This window comes from Prionailurus bengalensis, chromosome B2 (assembly GCF_016509475.1).
Source record: "Prionailurus bengalensis isolate Pbe53 chromosome B2, Fcat_Pben_1.1_paternal_pri, whole genome shotgun sequence".
Taxonomy (NCBI): domain Eukaryota; kingdom Metazoa; phylum Chordata; class Mammalia; order Carnivora; family Felidae; genus Prionailurus; species Prionailurus bengalensis.
In genome coordinates this window covers 76,039,933-76,056,198 of record NC_057349.1, presented here as the reverse complement: position 1 = coordinate 76,056,198, position 16,266 = coordinate 76,039,933, and the positions used below count along the sequence as shown (strand labels likewise).

Below are 16,266 nucleotides of genomic sequence, written 5' to 3'. Positions count from 1 at the left end.
AGCTATTGTGTTTATTATTGTTATTATCATCATGTTTCTTTGTTCCAAGTAATGTAAACATTTATATACATTATTTAATCTTCAGGAGAATTATATGAAGTTGATATTATTATAGATATTTTCCTTCTCATAATATGCAGACACAATTTTAAAGTATCATTGTTATATAATTATAACAGGCACAATCAATAACTACTGTCTACCTAAATATAATTACTGGATGAGAATATTTGTAAGATATTTAAATTTTATTTCTCCAAAACCTGGTTTGTTTACCTAGTCTTGTGGATTCATTACTTAATCACAGTATGACTTAAATGAATACTCCATTTTTTAAATAAATAATATTGACAGTGTTTGTTCTGGCTTCCTATTAAATTCTTCGGCAAACATTCACATTTTTTTTTTAATTTGAGTGAATTTTCATAGTCTTTCCTCAAACTCATTTTAGTGATTTACATTCACTAGTCACATTAGTGAAATAAATGTTAACTGATTGACTTAAATGTTTATTTTAAAAAGTGACCAGATGAAAATATTTCAGGAGACAGAAATTTTGGCAGACCACATATTCAAAGAGAAAGAAGGAAAAAGTTTTGAGGTATGTAGTATTAAATTCCACTGTCCCTGAAAACAGTCACCAAACCTTTTATGTTTGCTCAATTTATAATTTATAGATAGCAATGGAGTACCAATTATAAAAACAGATTTTGGAGGGCTGCTGGAAATTTGCATAGGCAATTTTTATTATCACCAGAAACATTAATTTATGTATAGGCTATTTTGCTTTTGAATAAATAATGTCTATGCTCTGATTCAACAATTGTTTACTTGAGCACCAAACAGTGAGATGAATGCTATCATATCACTACCATATTATTTCATTTATTCCCAAGAACAATGCACAGAGGTTGGTTTTATTATTACTTTTATTTTATACAGAACAGAAAACAGAAGTTTGTCATGTCTTGACAAAAATTCTTCAGCTTCTGGGGCGCCTGGGTGGCTCAGTCGGTTAAGCATCCAACTTCAGCTCAGGTCACAATCTCACGGTCCGTGAGTTCGAGCCCCGCGTCGGGCTCTGGGCTGATGGCCCAGAGCCTGGAGCCTGGTTCCGATTCTGTGTCTCCCTCTCTCTCTGCTCCTCCCCCGTTCATGTTCTGTCTCTCTCTGCCTCAAAAATAAATAAACGTTAAAAAAAATAATAAAAAAAAATTCTTCAGCTTCAAATATTTAAGAAGAATCTATTCTGTTGCTTCTCCACCAGGAGGTGACGAAGTCTTAATTGGTGAGTAGAGTGTACCCCCTTCTCCTCTTTTCTTCATCTTTCCGGAAACTTTGAGTTTAGGAAAGTATTTCTCTTTCATCTTCAAATAATCCAGTTGTTTTCTCTCTGTGACGTTCTATAGCTGTGGTTCTCCAAGTATGGTCCTGGACTGGCAGCAGTAGTATTACCTGCGAACTTGCTAAAAATGCAAATATCCCCAAACTACTGAATCAGAAATGAGGGCGGATGTATGTGGCCCAGAACTCTGTGTATAACAAGCCCTCCTGATTCTGATGAACACCGAAGTTTAAGAGTCATCACTCAGGAGAAGCTGATTTACAGAGATAGCTCTATTGAAGTTGATCTAAACGATCACTGTCACTTTTAATTCCAAATCTATTGACTTTAGTCCTCATGAAACTTACCTCCTTGGTAGCATTTAGTAGAACTCACCACCATCTCAGTCTTAAAATGGTCCTATTTGTTTTCAAGGACAAATTTTTATCTGATCACCCCTTCTGAGATGTCCTCACTAGCTCTCCTCTTTGTTCCTTAATAAGATTTCCTAAGGTTCCTAAATTCTCTTTTCACCTCTGTTCATGCTTTTGATGGTTCATTTCATCAACTTCCACAGCTTCAAGCATCACACAGATGCTGCTGACTTCCACATCCCTATCTCCTCCTTAGATCTTCTTATAAGTTGAATTATTTCATCGTTAATTCAACATATATTTGTTACTGTGCAGCAGGCACATTTGTTGAGGTCAGCAGAGGAGAAAACATTAAAATGTGATGTTCTTTAGGCATTATCCTAACATACCCTGTTGTACTAAAACCAACCTTCTGCATAAAATTTATTTTCCTTTTGAGTCTGATATCAGTATCATAACCCACATTGAAACTGACTCCTCCCTTTCCTTCATCCCACATATACAACCAACCCCCCAAATCTTCTTGCTTCTTTACAAACATATCTCACAAGCATCTCTCTCCCTCATGGCCAACGTTTTGAGTCCTGTTCTCATCCATACTGTAGTAGATCACAGTATATACTCTACTGCAGTAGATTCCTATCATTTTTTCCCCATTCAATATATCTTTCACTGTGTTGTCTGACTTATTTCCCTAAGCTCAGAGATTGTGTCATATCTATGTCCTGCTTAGAATCACACAGATAAAACAAACAACACACTTCAATGCTCCCAACTTCCCACAAAGACCAAAATCTTAAATAAAACATTTAAAGTCCCTCTAAATGTGGCTTCAACTTTCCTGTCCAGCCACATGTCCCAGCCTCCCTGTGCTACTGCACTACTGCCATAACTCTCCTGAACTGTGTCCCTACAAGTGACTTGATCAGCACTTCTTTCTGTGGTAGTATCCCACATCAGGACCCAGTTCCAGTGATGTCACCTTTTCTGTGAAGCCTCTTCTAACAACCTTATTCCAGAACCAGACAAAATAATAGCTCCCTCTTTCATACTCCTAGAATATTTTGTTGATGTCACTAACACTGTCCCATTGGACTTTTAACAACCTGAGAGCAAGAATTATACTGATTCATCTACGTATGCCTGGCATCTGGCTCAGGGCTTGGCACATTAGTAAGTGTTTAATAAACAGAGGCAGGATTGATCTACCCAGTTTTAATATGTTTGATTTCCATATTGCAGCCATCTAGAGGCAGAAACCTTTTTTTAAAAAGATTTTTCTACTTTCTATATGCAGACCACTGAAAGTAGAAAGAGGTAGAGCTGACAAGGTAAGCAATCTTAAAACCCAGTCCGCACAAGCAGGTGGTCATGGTCTCCTAGACGTTGGCACATAGAATCATAGCTCTTAGTGGTGATTCTTGTTAATCATAAAAAGATTAAATCATATTTTAAATTCTCTGTTTAAGGATTGGGAAAATAAGGATGTTTTGTTAAAGACATCCTTTACTAAAAATATCAGGATTTTAAAATTGTACTTATATTGCTTAGGATTGCATCTAGCAAATAAGTGAAATACCAAAATAGCACAGTCTTTAAAAATACAGAATCTTATTTCTTCCCCTCATGCCATTCTGATATTGCAGCCTAGTGTGGCACATTGAGTCCATGGTAAAAGGGACGGAGGTTCTATCTGTCTTGTTGCTCTGCTTTTCAGGGCTTCCACTCTCACGGCAGCTAAACATATCAAAGGTAGAGCCCCAGCAGTTATGTCTCACATTCCAGTTCTTTCCCTTTTAGCCTTCCCAGAAGGTGTCATACCACTTCTGCTTACATTCTCTTGCCCAGAACTTAGCAAATGACCATTCCCAGTTGCAAGGAGGCTGGGAAATGCAGTTTCTATTCCATATCTAGAGATTGTGGTTCTAATACTAAAGGAGGAGGGAAAATGGAGGCTACAAGACAACCAATATCTTCTTAAACCAGCATTTTAAGCTTCTATTTTCTGAAGCACTCCTTAATGTGCAGTTTAAAAATCTCATCCTCTGGGGCACCTGGGTGGCTCAGTTGGTTGGGCGGCCGACTTCAGCTCAGGTCATGATCTCACCGTCCATGAGTTCGAGCCCCGCATGGGGCTCTGTGCTGACAGCTCAGAGCCTGGAGCGCGCTTCAGATTCTGTTTCCCTCTCTCTCTGCCCCCCTCCCCTCGTTCATGCTCTGTCTCAAAATAAATAAAAACATTAAAAAAAAAAATCTCATCCTCTGACAGTGACCTATAGAGGAAGCATCACAATATTTGAAAGATGAGTCAACCTCCCACATCTGCATTAGCAAACTGTCAAGTAGAAACCAACTTTGAAAACACCTATTCCAGATGGCCAATAGGCACATGAAAAGATGCTCAACATCACTCCTCATCAGGGAAATACAAATCAAAACCACACTGAGATATCACCTCATGCCAGTGAGAGTGGCTAAAATGAACAAATCAGGAGACTATAGATGCTGGAGAGGATGTGGAGAAATGGGAACCCTCTTGCACTGTTGGTGGGAATGCAAACTGGTGCAGCCATTCTGGAAAACAGTGTGGAGGTTCCTCAAAACATTAAAAATAGATCTACCCTATCACCCAGCAATAGCACTGCTAGAAATTTACCCAAGGGATATAGGAGTGTTGATGCATAGGGGCACTTGTACCCCAATGTTTATAGCAGCACTTTCAACAACAGCCGAATTATGGAAAGAGCCTAACTGTCCATCAACTGATAAATGGATAAAGAAATTGTGGTTTATATATACAATGGAATACTACTTGGCAATGAGAAAGAATGAAATATGGCCCTTTGTAGCAACATGGATGGAACTGGAGAGTATTATGCTAAGTGAAGTAAGTCATACAGAGAGAGACAGATACCATATGTTTTCACTCTTATGTGGATCCTGAGAAACTTAACAGAAGACCATGGGAGAGGGGAAGGTGAAAAAAAAAAAAAAAGAAAGAGAGGGAGTGAGCCAAAGCATAAGAGACTCTTAAAAACTGAGAATAAACTGAGGGTTGATGGGGGTGGGAGGGAGGAGAAAGTGGGTGATGGGCATTGAGGAGGGCACCTGTTGGGATGAGCACTGGGTGCTGTACAGAAACCAATTTGACAATAAATTTCATATTTAAAAAAATAATAATTAGAGGTAGCAAAATATGCATTTACAGCATTTTAGGGCTTAAAAATAAACCAATAAATGTAGTTTTCAATGGTAAGTTTAATATTACCATTAAAAGTTTTATTTTAGGGATGCCTGTGTGGCTCAGTTGATTTAAGCGTCTGACTTCGGCTTAGGTCATGATCTCGTGGTTCGGGAGTTCGAACTGTCAGTGCAGAGCCTGCTTGGAATCGATCCTCTGTCTCCCTCTCTCTCTGCCCTTCCCCCACTCACATGCACTCTCTCCCCAAAATAAACATTAAAAAAAAAAAAGAAAAAAGAAAACACCTTTTCCAGTGACAGTCCACAAACTGTTATTAGCTCAGAAAGAGAGAAGATCAAAAATTGAGAACACTTTAAAACACCCAATAATTTGACATTTCAGATACATGCACCATGATCAATATAGTCATCTCACTGAATTCAGTGTAGACTAGTTCAAGTATCATCTAATTTATTCGGTAAGTCACATGTGGCACAAATTGAGTGTATGTCACGGATATCGGGACCATGTGTTGGTCCTAAATGGATTAGAAATTTAAAAATAAAGTCCTTCATAGAGAATTTGAGAAGCGCTGGTATACATCAGTTTAAGGGAAACAATGGGGCCAGAATATGGAGTTCCTGGCTTCTGATCCAGCATGAACCACCCTGGTCCTTCACTGCTCTCAGATGCTAGCACTGATGCCATCCAACCCACATTTCTGACCACCTGGGGAGCCCCAGAGCCATTTCTAACCAGAGCTGTAAACCTGGTATGGATGCTTCTGAAACCTGATTGACTTTTCTGTGTCTGGATTCCAGTATTCATGGGACAGGCCCTGTACACTTGGGTTCTGCTGGACATTTCACACTGAGCATTTGCCTCCATTCCCCTCCTATCCTCAACACCATTTTAGATCCTGCTCCAAAGTGCATAAACTACAGAAAACTATGATCCTAACTCTCACCCAGTTTTGAAAACCCCCATTACCTAAAAGCCACCACTGCAGCACTCTTCTTCAACACACAAACACACACACACACACACACACACACACACACACACACACAGTGGCAAAAGCAATGTAGACCCAACCCATTTTCTTTTAAATCAATTGTCACTCTCTACTAGTCTGACCAAGTTGTTGAATTCACTGAGTTGCTGCTGAATTGTTGTCAAAGTTTAGTTTTGGTGATTGTTCACACCAGTAGTTTTCATAGATGATTTGACAGAGTAGCTCAGTTATCAGTTTTCCATGAGTCACATTTCAGTTGCTGAAGCAATTCTCCAGGACTCAACATGGAGATGTGAATGGATGAGCTTTCCTTAAAACACACTTTACAGATTTTCTATTTCTGCAGGTGTATGCTCTGCCCGTCTCTACCTCTGCGGGTGAAAAAGGTTCTTTACAAACTCTCCTCCACCTGGTAAAAGATATATGCTTTCTGGGTTCCTGCCATTGGTAATTTGGCAAATTGATTTTCAGAGAACTGGTCTAGTGTCACCATCAAGTGCCACATCCTACTGGAGTTAAACTGTGTTTCCATTCACAGAGTAAATGATTTCAGCAGCTGGAAGCAAACTTTTAGGGAAGAAAAAGATCTTCACCAAAATCACTGTTTTTACATATACTTGTGGTGCCAAATAACATACCAAAAAACATTCACATTCACACCACCTCCACCCAGAAGTGTTTCTTGCACTGCAATAAAGAGTCCCAGCAGTTTGTGTGTGGATGAAGGGTGGGGGCAGATGAAGGAGAGAGGAGAGAGTACAGAATTAAGGCCTCTCTTTGCCTTTACCTTGATGTAGCACTTCACCATTTTAAAGCACTTTCAAATATACTGTTTCATCTGATCCACACAATCAGTTAATGTGTTTGCCAGGATCCACACTGCTCTATTTTTCAGTGGAGGAAAAGGAGGCTTATAAAGGTTAAAGAACTCCCCCCACAGTCACACAGGCAATAAGGGAAGGGCTCTGCACCAGAAATAAAACTCTCAACTCTTACTCCTTCATTTGGTCCTGACTCCTACGTGAACAGTTTTTTATACTTCCACCTAAAAGGATATCAGCCAAATACTTTTACCTTTATTTCCTTCAGGTATGATTGGTCTGCCTCTGACCTTGCTTTTCCTGCTCTATTAATACAGTTAATTTATTTTTTTTATGTTTCACACAGTTCATGTGGCTATAAACTCTTGAAGGTGAAGGCCAGATCTTCTCCACGGTTAGCACTGTTCACAACATATGTCTCTGGCATTCAATGGATCTCCATTTAGTTTCTCTCTTTGGCCAGAGCTTCTTTGGGTACTTTAATGGCCAGTGGATACTAACCAATCAAGCAGTTTCTAAGGTTCTGGCAGGACTTCTAAGACCTACTCACATATAAGTTCAGGAATGAGAATAATATGTCAGGCTATTTTAAACAATAAATGCAACTGTTCTAAGGGCAGACAACACAAAGGGTTTTTTTTTTTTTTTTCTAGTCTCTTTGAAGACTAGAAATACAGATCAATGTACAATGCCCATCATCTCTCCCAGAAACTGAAGATTTCAAGTTTTCTTCTATTAACGATCCATCTCATCTGGAAAATTTGAGCTGACTAGTGTTGAACCAAATATCCTAAAATGCTATTACAAAAACTGTTCAGTAAGAAGGTAAAATGCAAAAGCGTGTTGGGTAAAGAACTTAACAAGAAGGCTGCAACCACTTTAGAAGTGTAAAACTCCTTCCACAGGGGAGTTGGGACACTAAAACTTCCATCAAAGCACATGAAAATGACATCAGTGGTCTGTTAGCCCCTCATAAATGGACCAGACCTGGGCAAAGACGTTTGAGCAATGTCAGCCCTTGTCAAATCCATAACAAAATTTGACATCTGTTAAATCATTAAAGATACAAATAAAATGTTAACCAAGACTGAGAAGGAAGGCAGAGTGCTGATAGTATGTATTAGGACCAGAAGTAAAAGGCCAGAAAAGATGTGATTAATTCCTGGACTTCGGAATATCACTATAGCTTGTTGGCTAAACCTTCCCAAGTTTCAAGACACTGGAAATGACTCTGGTAATAAAAAGACTATGGAAATCTGGACTAGATGGATTTAGGGCTTTTCACATTGATATGGCTGTTTCTATAATAAGGGGATATCCTTTGGCTCCTCACATCTTCATCTTCCTCCAGATACCTGGTTTCAATTTCACAGAATGTAATTCCCCCTGACCTCAAAGAGAACTTTGTCCGTGAACTAGCTCCACAGAGCAAAACCCAACTACTGGCCTATAGTAATCATCTTAGCTTTTATACCTGATTAAACAGTGTTTTCTGTTTTCCTTGTCCTTTCAGTATGGGTCATACTAGCTTGGAGGTTCCCTTGTCCAGAAAAGAGAAGAGTTTCTCCTCAAAATTTGTGACAGAGAAAAAGCTACTCAGACATCAAATTGTTTTACTTCCATTTTCCTGGGAAAAGGAAATACCACATTTCCCATATTCTTCTGTAGGCACATGGTGCTTTGGGAATGATTGCTGGCTAACAGAATGTGACCAGAAGTCACACGTGTCATTTCCAGGCTGAGGTAATTAAGAATGGGCATGCTTTCCCCACACATTCTCTCTTCCCTTTCCACATCAAACTTGGAAGTCAAGTTCTGAATGGCATAACTATAAGAAGAGGTCAGCCTAGGTCCCTGAGTCAACAATTGGAGAAAAGATGCCACCTGACCCACATGGGGATCTTAAGTAAATGAGAAGCAAACTAGTATTGGGTTATTCCACTGTTATTCAGAGATTGTCTGAGACTGCACTTAGTATTAATTTCCATGACTAATAAATAACTTCTAGGGGTACCTGGGTGCCTCAGTTGGTTAAGTGGTTAAGTTTCTGACTCTTGGTTTCAACTCAGGTCATGATCTCATGGTTCATGAGTTTGAGTTCCACATAGGGCTCTGTGCTGACAGCATGGAGCCTGCTTAGGATTCTCTATTTCCCTCTCTCTCTCTCTCTGCCCCTCCCCTTCTCTCTCTCTCACATGCTAAAGAAAGGAAAAAAAATAACTTCTAGAATGTTGAAATTTTCTAAAATAGGTAAGTCTGAGACTTACATAATAAATGCGCCATAAATGGATGGGGATGAATATGCAGCCAGTTGACCTCAAGGAAACCTAACTGGCCCAAAGGAGAACAGACTCCAGCCTTCATATGTGGGTACATGGCAACTTCTCGCACTACAAAGGTGCATAAGAGGAGAGGTACACAGGAAGTACTATTCCACACCCTTAGGACCTGCCAATGGGACCTTTTCAAGGAAAAGCCGAGTGCACTAACGCACTAACAGGGACCTTCACTGCTGTCTGGGGGTGGGGCTGGGAAAGGGAGAATGGAGAATCAGCAGGAGGAAAAGGCAAGTAATCTGGACCACCGCAGCCCAACTCGATACAGGTAAGAAGGCAACATGTCAGCAGGGCTTCCAACATGCAAGTCCCAAGTGTGAGCCCAGGCCTGGCAATGAGAAGCTGGGATGACTATGGAGATCATATCAGTATCTTGAGGGCAGTGAACAACAGCAGCAGAGGCTCCAGAAGCACCAGTCTTCAAAGTGGAAGTGTAAGACTGTCGAGCCAGCTGGGGCAGGTTGAGGCTCTGGGAGGGCCACAGCATGAAGGGCTGCTTGGAGGGGCTTCAGTTTAAGGTGAGCACCGAGGACTGAGGAAGGCGCAGGGTTGCAGGCCCAGTGACCCCAGTGGTGGAAGTAGCAAGGAAGTGCCTTTTTGTGAGAATTTACTAGATCCTTCTCCCACCAGGACTGGTCTAGAAAAGAATTTACTGGTTCTGCCTACAGCCATATTCCAGAATCTATTGAAGACAGGAGAGGAATCCAGATGCACACCCGTTAACAGAGTATGGCTGTCTTCTCACTCTTCCTTTCCACCTCCCTTTCCCTGCATGAGCTTCAGGGAGTTGGCAAACATGGCCAAGAAAATCATGCCACAGTAACAGGTAGGCCTCGCTGAACTCCCTTCATGAGATGGATGGACCCCATTGCTGGCTGCATACCACATTGTTCAATGCCCACTATCTACACTCATGAGGAGAAAAAACTTGTTCCTCATGTGCCTCTCTCTTCTGCCATCATAAGGCCTATTTTCCTTCTATCACATTCTGTGCATTTGCTAAAGAAAGGAGCTGGATATTCGTTCTAGATCATTTGGCCTGTACCCTGAAACAACAAACACAAGCCTGATTGTGCACCCTGGCTGACATGGATATAAGACAGCAGGACTCGGCACAGAATGAGGCCTAGGTGTGCCAGCCCTCCCAAAGTTTAGCCTTCCCTCTTTTTACACCAAATTAGTGGATGTTATGAATAAAGGATAAGATTTTATTGACTCAAAAATATTTATTGAGTACAGTGGTACAAAACACTGGAATAGCTCTTTTGGAAACACTGATGCAGACACTGTTCCTGCACCCCTGGGGCTTATGCCATGATAGAGATAAGAAATAGTTTGCAATAATTTTAATGTAAGGAAGGATGTGTTATGTGCCTAAATGATGGAGAAATAAAATGCCACGAGAGCTAATTCAGAGAAAGAGGAGATTACTCTCAGCTGGATTCACTATCATAAAGTATTGGTGCTATGTGGCATCACTGAGTTCACCCCATGTAAATACTTTAGGTAGAAGCTAAGGATGTTAGATGATTACACAAGATCATGGAGCCAGTGATAGAGACAACGAAGCGTTGAGCCCCTTTCTTCTGAATCCAACTTTTTGCTCACCCTGCTATGCCATGCTGCTTCTTAGCAGCTTAGTCATGGGGCTGCCTGGAACAAATTACCTGCTGATCTAGATTCAGCCAATCAATGCATAAGCAGCATGAAGTTCATGACTTTGGGAAGCTTACAATCTAGCAAAACAGGTCAAACACATACATATAAGTTTCCATACTTTTTTAAGTTACAACTAACCTCGGCAAATATAGGGACTAGATTGATATATTTAACCCATTATCAACCTGCAAGATTTAGCAGGAGGAGAAGGGTGAGAGGTTAGGGTGTACTGAGCAGGTGAAAGACAGAAAAAGGAAGAGGGACAGAAAGAGAAAATCTCAGAGGCCATTTGCCCGGATAGTGCAAGAAAGGTGGTGGGTCCAGGACAGAGAATTGGTCTCCGTAAAACCTAGAACCACTGCTGGGTCCTCGGCAAGTACTCAGTTTAAAAGCTCTACACAGTAAGAGACAGAGTGAGTGGGGGAAAGGGGTCTATCACCTTGTATTTTGTTCCTGCCCCAAATCCCCATTATTTAAAAGAATACTGACTTTCTGTAGTGACCTGTAAAACCTTAGTGCTTCCACCCCCATCCAGCATAATACTCAGAGATCTATCAGCCTCCTCTTGGAACTCATTCATGCAGTGACCAAATATCAAGGTGATCCAAACAGCTGCCATCCACTGGTGACTAGGAGTGGAGCTACTGTATAGAACACACCAGAGGATCTGCAGCCTCTGGACCCAGTCCTACCCTTGCTGGTTCAGCGCAAGGCCTATCTTACCAACACCCTCTTGTGTCTCCAGAGGTTTAACCACTATGGGCAAGAAAGGAGGGTAAGGGAACTCAGAAACCTTGTTCACTTAACTGTACTAAAAGATCTTCACGTCCAAACTTTGGTATTCTCATTTGCTCTGAAACCCAAAAGTACAAGTACTCTTGAATATTACATTGCTGTGGAAAAATAGAAAGGAACCTAATGTTTGTATTATGTTAATGACAATAAAAAACAGCAGTAATAACCTAACATTTATAAAAAAAAAAAAAAAAGTCTCTTAGTGCCCGGCTCTGGAATACCCTCTCTATAAACCTATGGGATAGATTGTCTCCATCTTACAAAGAAAACTGGGTCTCAGAGAGAGATTAAGAGCCTTGCCAAGGGTTACAGCAGAACCCTAAGTGCAGAAGCCAGCACTGAATTTAGGTCTCTCTAATTCCAAAGTTCTTTCCAGACATCAAACTGCCTCTATGTAGAGAAACAACTTTATTTATTTATTTATTTATTTATTTATTTATTTACTTACTTATTTACTTATTTACTTATTTATTTATCCACATCCACTTTGGAGTCCAACTCAGAGGCTTGAACTTATGACCCTGGTATCAACACCTGAGCTGAGATCAAAAGTCAGACACTTAACCAACCCACTTAACTAACGGAGCCACCCAAGTGGCTTGAAAAACAGGTTTATATCAACCATAACAAAGTAAAAATATCCCAAAAAGAGTATCACAATGGAAGCGGTGGGGGAGGGGAGCAGTTGGTCTCACAAATAGAGCAGCATGTAAAACATGCTATGGTGCCTGGAATGTCATGGTTAGCATTACCACCACCACCACCACCACAAGGAATACGCTGCTTACTGTAAGAAACTGATATGATTTCTCCTTCTGCTCATGGAGGATCATGTTTCACTTTTCACTCTTCCTGCTAGGAGGCTCAGAGACAAATTTAAAGTTCTTCTTTAATAACTGTCTAGTATTCCACATACATATCAGGATTCTTATTTTCTTCTTATCTTGACCCCAGCATGTGATTTCTATTTTACCTTGTTCTACTCATTTACTCATCATTTTCATGTTTATTAGGTGGACTCTCGTGAGAGTCCTCAAAACTTCCGTGAAATAAGGTAAGGTATGCATGATATTAATTAAAAAATAACTTAACTTACCTGGGTAGAGCTTTCATCTGTAGCATCACACAGATTCTTTCGTCCTTTGAATTCTATTGCTAACAAATCTGAAAAAAGAAAAAAAAAATCAAGACACCATCTGGCTGTCTTTGGAAAGGCAGAGGTAATTCAGGTCTTTGATCTGCTCTGCACATGGACTGAGAGAGGCAGAGAGGACCAAATCTCCCTGACACAGACAATCACTTGCTTTATTAAACAAGTGTCTTATATTATACACAGAGAGTAGTGCATTATGTGGATGCACAAGAAAAACTTATGATGAAAAGTAGATACTGAGCATACTGAGTACTCTGGGTTTTTAAACATTAACGTCACAGCTGTTTCTAATAATTTTTCTCTAACTGCAAGCTTATTTCCACAATATGTACTAATGTAACTGTAACTGCCCCAAAATGTTTTTCATTTTTTTAAAAAATGAAGTCTTCTTAGAAATAACTATGCATCTGAGAGCTCATGACCATCTTAGATCACTACTCCATACACAGGTTTTGTTGCACTCATTGTTTGGTCTGCAATGAAGGTGGGGCAGTTTGAAACAGCTGATCTTAAAGAACTTGTGAAATGTGTCTTTATAAACAATAATAAAGCAAAACAAACAAAAAAGAGAGCCTCACTAATGAGAGAAATCAAGGAAGTTATTAGGTGGTGCGCCCTGGGATTTTACATGGCAATGGCAATGGGGGAGAAGTTTATTCCTAACTCATATCTGGGGCAATGATAATGGTAACAGGTCGTGTGGGAAGCTGAGAAAAAACCGGCCGCCGGTTGGCCCAGGGTTTGGGGAGATTGAAGTCTTCTGTTTCAGGGTTGGTTGCATTACAGCATTAAAACTCTGGGGTTTTCCTGTATTCAAGAGCAAAGAAAACGTGTATTACTAATCCTTTCAGGTTCCTCCTTCTAATTACCTTTTATTTTCAACTGTGTCCCTCCGTCCAGGTAGATGCTTCATTTTCCAGATGGTTTTATATTTTTGTGAAAGGTTGGGAGACTTCTGGGAGAAAAAGTTGATTTCTTCCTGGAGAGACTCTCCGCCTGGGTTTGGCAAAGTCAGAAACCAATGCCTTCTCTGAGGCTGGATCTCCTGCGCGGCTCTGGGTGGTCTCCATCGCGTCTGCGCTTCAGGACAACGCACACGGCTTCCCTTTCAGCCTAGGTTGCGGAAGCCGACGTTCGGCTCCTGCCGCGGGTTGCGGACTCCCATGGCTGCTGCCCACCGCCGCGATGAGGTGGAGGGGTCAGCCCGGAGCCGAGTACGGGGCGCGGGGCCAAGCCTGAGTCTGCGGGACGTGCCGGGCCCGGCAGCTCTGCTTCGGGCCGGGATGGGGCAATGCGGCCAACGTTGCCAAGGGCGCGCTGTGCCCCAACCCGGCGCTCCGGCCGCGCCCGCCCGCCTTCCGGAAGCGCTGCGGGCCCCAAGGAGCCTAAACGTCCACGAGCCCAGTTCCTCCCGGAGGCCGCAGGCCAGGGCCTGAATACCTCAACCTCCACCTCCAAATATCTGGGGCGGGCTGTGAACAGGCACACAGCGGGATAGTTGACAGTCTCTCTGCCTCCCCGCCGCATTCTATTACCCCACCACCCGGCAGGCGAGTCCGGCAAAGATTATCCCAGTTGTAACTTTGAGGAGGTTAAGGCGGGGACGTGATCAAGGTCACGAAACAAACCCGTGCGGAATCGCGTCGCAAGCGCAGCCTGTTCTGCCACCTCCACCCCGCCCCGCCCCGTCCCGGAGTGCTCTGGAAGGGCGGACCACTGGCCCGGGCTCAGGCCGAGGCCTGAGGTCAGGGTGGATTGGAGATTACGCCCCGGGGTGAGGAAGCGGTGGGAGGCGCGGCTGCCGAGGACGGCTAAGGCCCGGGACCGCGCGCGGGGCGGAGCGCGAGAGGGGGCGTGCGTCGCCGAGCCTAGGAGCCACAGGAGGCTCCGGCTCCCCCGACCGCGGCTGCGGGACCTCAGCTGCGAGCGCCGTGTGCACCCTACCCGCTGGCGCTGCCCGCAGAAAAGTGAGGCCCGTGCAGTTCCGGAACTAGAGCTCCCCGCCAGAGTGGGAGGAGGGGGTCTTAAGTTTTCACTCACTTTGTTCTGTAACCTAGTTTTTAAAGGAAATTCTAAATTCAAATGGATGCAAGACACGAACCGTCTTCTCTTCCCCACTCGTTTCCCTCCTCGGCTCTACTGTGGTAACCGAGATAGGCAGACCAAGCCTCACACGCGCGCACTCTCACGCAGGCACTCTTTAAGCCTGGGGTCTTCATGGATTCCAAGGCTTCCGCCGGCAGGGTGGTGTGGCCTTAAGGGTGTGGGGAGGTTTCTGAGAGGCTTGATGGTCCTTATTGTCAGTCCCCTAGCAAGAGCCAGACGCCGCGCCAGGCGGTGACAGAGGCTTCGTACCCTCTCACAGGCGAGAGGGGGCGTAGGGGAAGGGCGCGGGCGCCCACACTAATCAATAACCCCCTACGGGCTCTGAACAGCAGGGGCCTTTTCAAGACAGATGCCCCGGGAAATGATCTATTTATTGTTCGCACTTACTGTGCACTTAGCACCGAGAGGGTTGTTCTTTACACTTATCAACGGAAACCCGCGGCTGGGATTCCCTTTGGCCGCTGAAGCGCGAGTCCGCCTGTAGCCGCGCGTCGCCGCCGCCACAGGCAGCGCAAGGTCTTGGGCTTTACCATTCCAACAGGTGGCGAGGGCCGGCGGCAGCCGGTCGGGGCGCCCCTTGCCCTATCCGACCTACAGGTCCCGGGGCGCCGTGGCCAGCCGCCTCGCTCACGGGAAAAATGCGAGGGCTTGGCGGGAGCCGGGGTTCCGGAATGGGGCGTGTGCACTGAAAAGCGAATGCGCAGGCGGACGCCGGGCAGCCAACAACTACGGCGCCGCCGCAGAGAACTTCCCCGGGAGGCACCCTTGATTTCCCGTAAGAAGAGTTAACTGTGAATAGCTAAGACGAATATCCCTTTCAAGTGACTTGAGCAGAGGACCTTCTTCGGGATCCAGACACTGTGGAGGTTGTTACTCCATGCTCATCACCGCCCCCCCCCCCACCCCGCGTCAAGTTTGCTTCCCTTAGTCCTCTTTGATTTTACACACACACACACCCACTGGAGAATTCTCGATGGTGAATTGGAGGGGGGGGGGGTCGCTAAGGCGTAGCCATGCCGTTCTCCCCCAACGTGTTGTGTTCCTTTCTAGGATAACTCTGAACTCGGGACCGAGTCAGCGGGTCGCTCGGATCCCCGCGACTAAGCCCCATTCACTTGGGCCAGGCGAGCCCAGCGGCTGCTGAAAGGCGCTGCTGCTTGCTGCGGGCGCGCGGCTCGGAGCGCGCTGCTTCCCGAAGCCGCCCGCGACGCTGATTTATGCTCCAGCGGCTCGCGAAAACCCCAACGCTTTGGCTGGGTTAATTTTTGTCAATTGTTCTTCATCACACTGAGATAGTTTGCAGCTTGAGGCGGGTCTTATTTATCACCCTGCACATTTGAAATACAGTCAGACATAAAAATAACTGACTCTGGGACTCTGGCGCAATATTGGAGCCGTCGGGGAATAATTTGGCTAACTGACTTGGACGTTTCACCTTCTAAACAGAAATGCAACTCTCAGTCAAACTGTAAATCAGATTGTCTTCGGCAATGGGGGGGGGG

General features: G+C 43.7%; 1 long non-coding RNA gene across 1 annotated transcript in view; it reads right to left on the bottom strand.

Moving 5' to 3' along the window:
* Positions 1-15,423, bottom strand: part of LOC122490372 — a 56,012-nt gene extending 40,589 nt beyond the window's left edge. Inside the window, exons 1-2 of the long non-coding RNA XR_006299141.1 lie at positions 13,528-15,423; positions 12,602-12,669 (exon numbers count right to left, since the gene is read on the bottom strand). This is a non-coding gene — a long non-coding RNA (uncharacterized LOC122490372). The remainder of the gene's footprint in view (positions 1-12,601; positions 12,670-13,527) is intronic.
* Between the last annotated feature and the right edge of the window lie 843 nt (positions 15,424-16,266).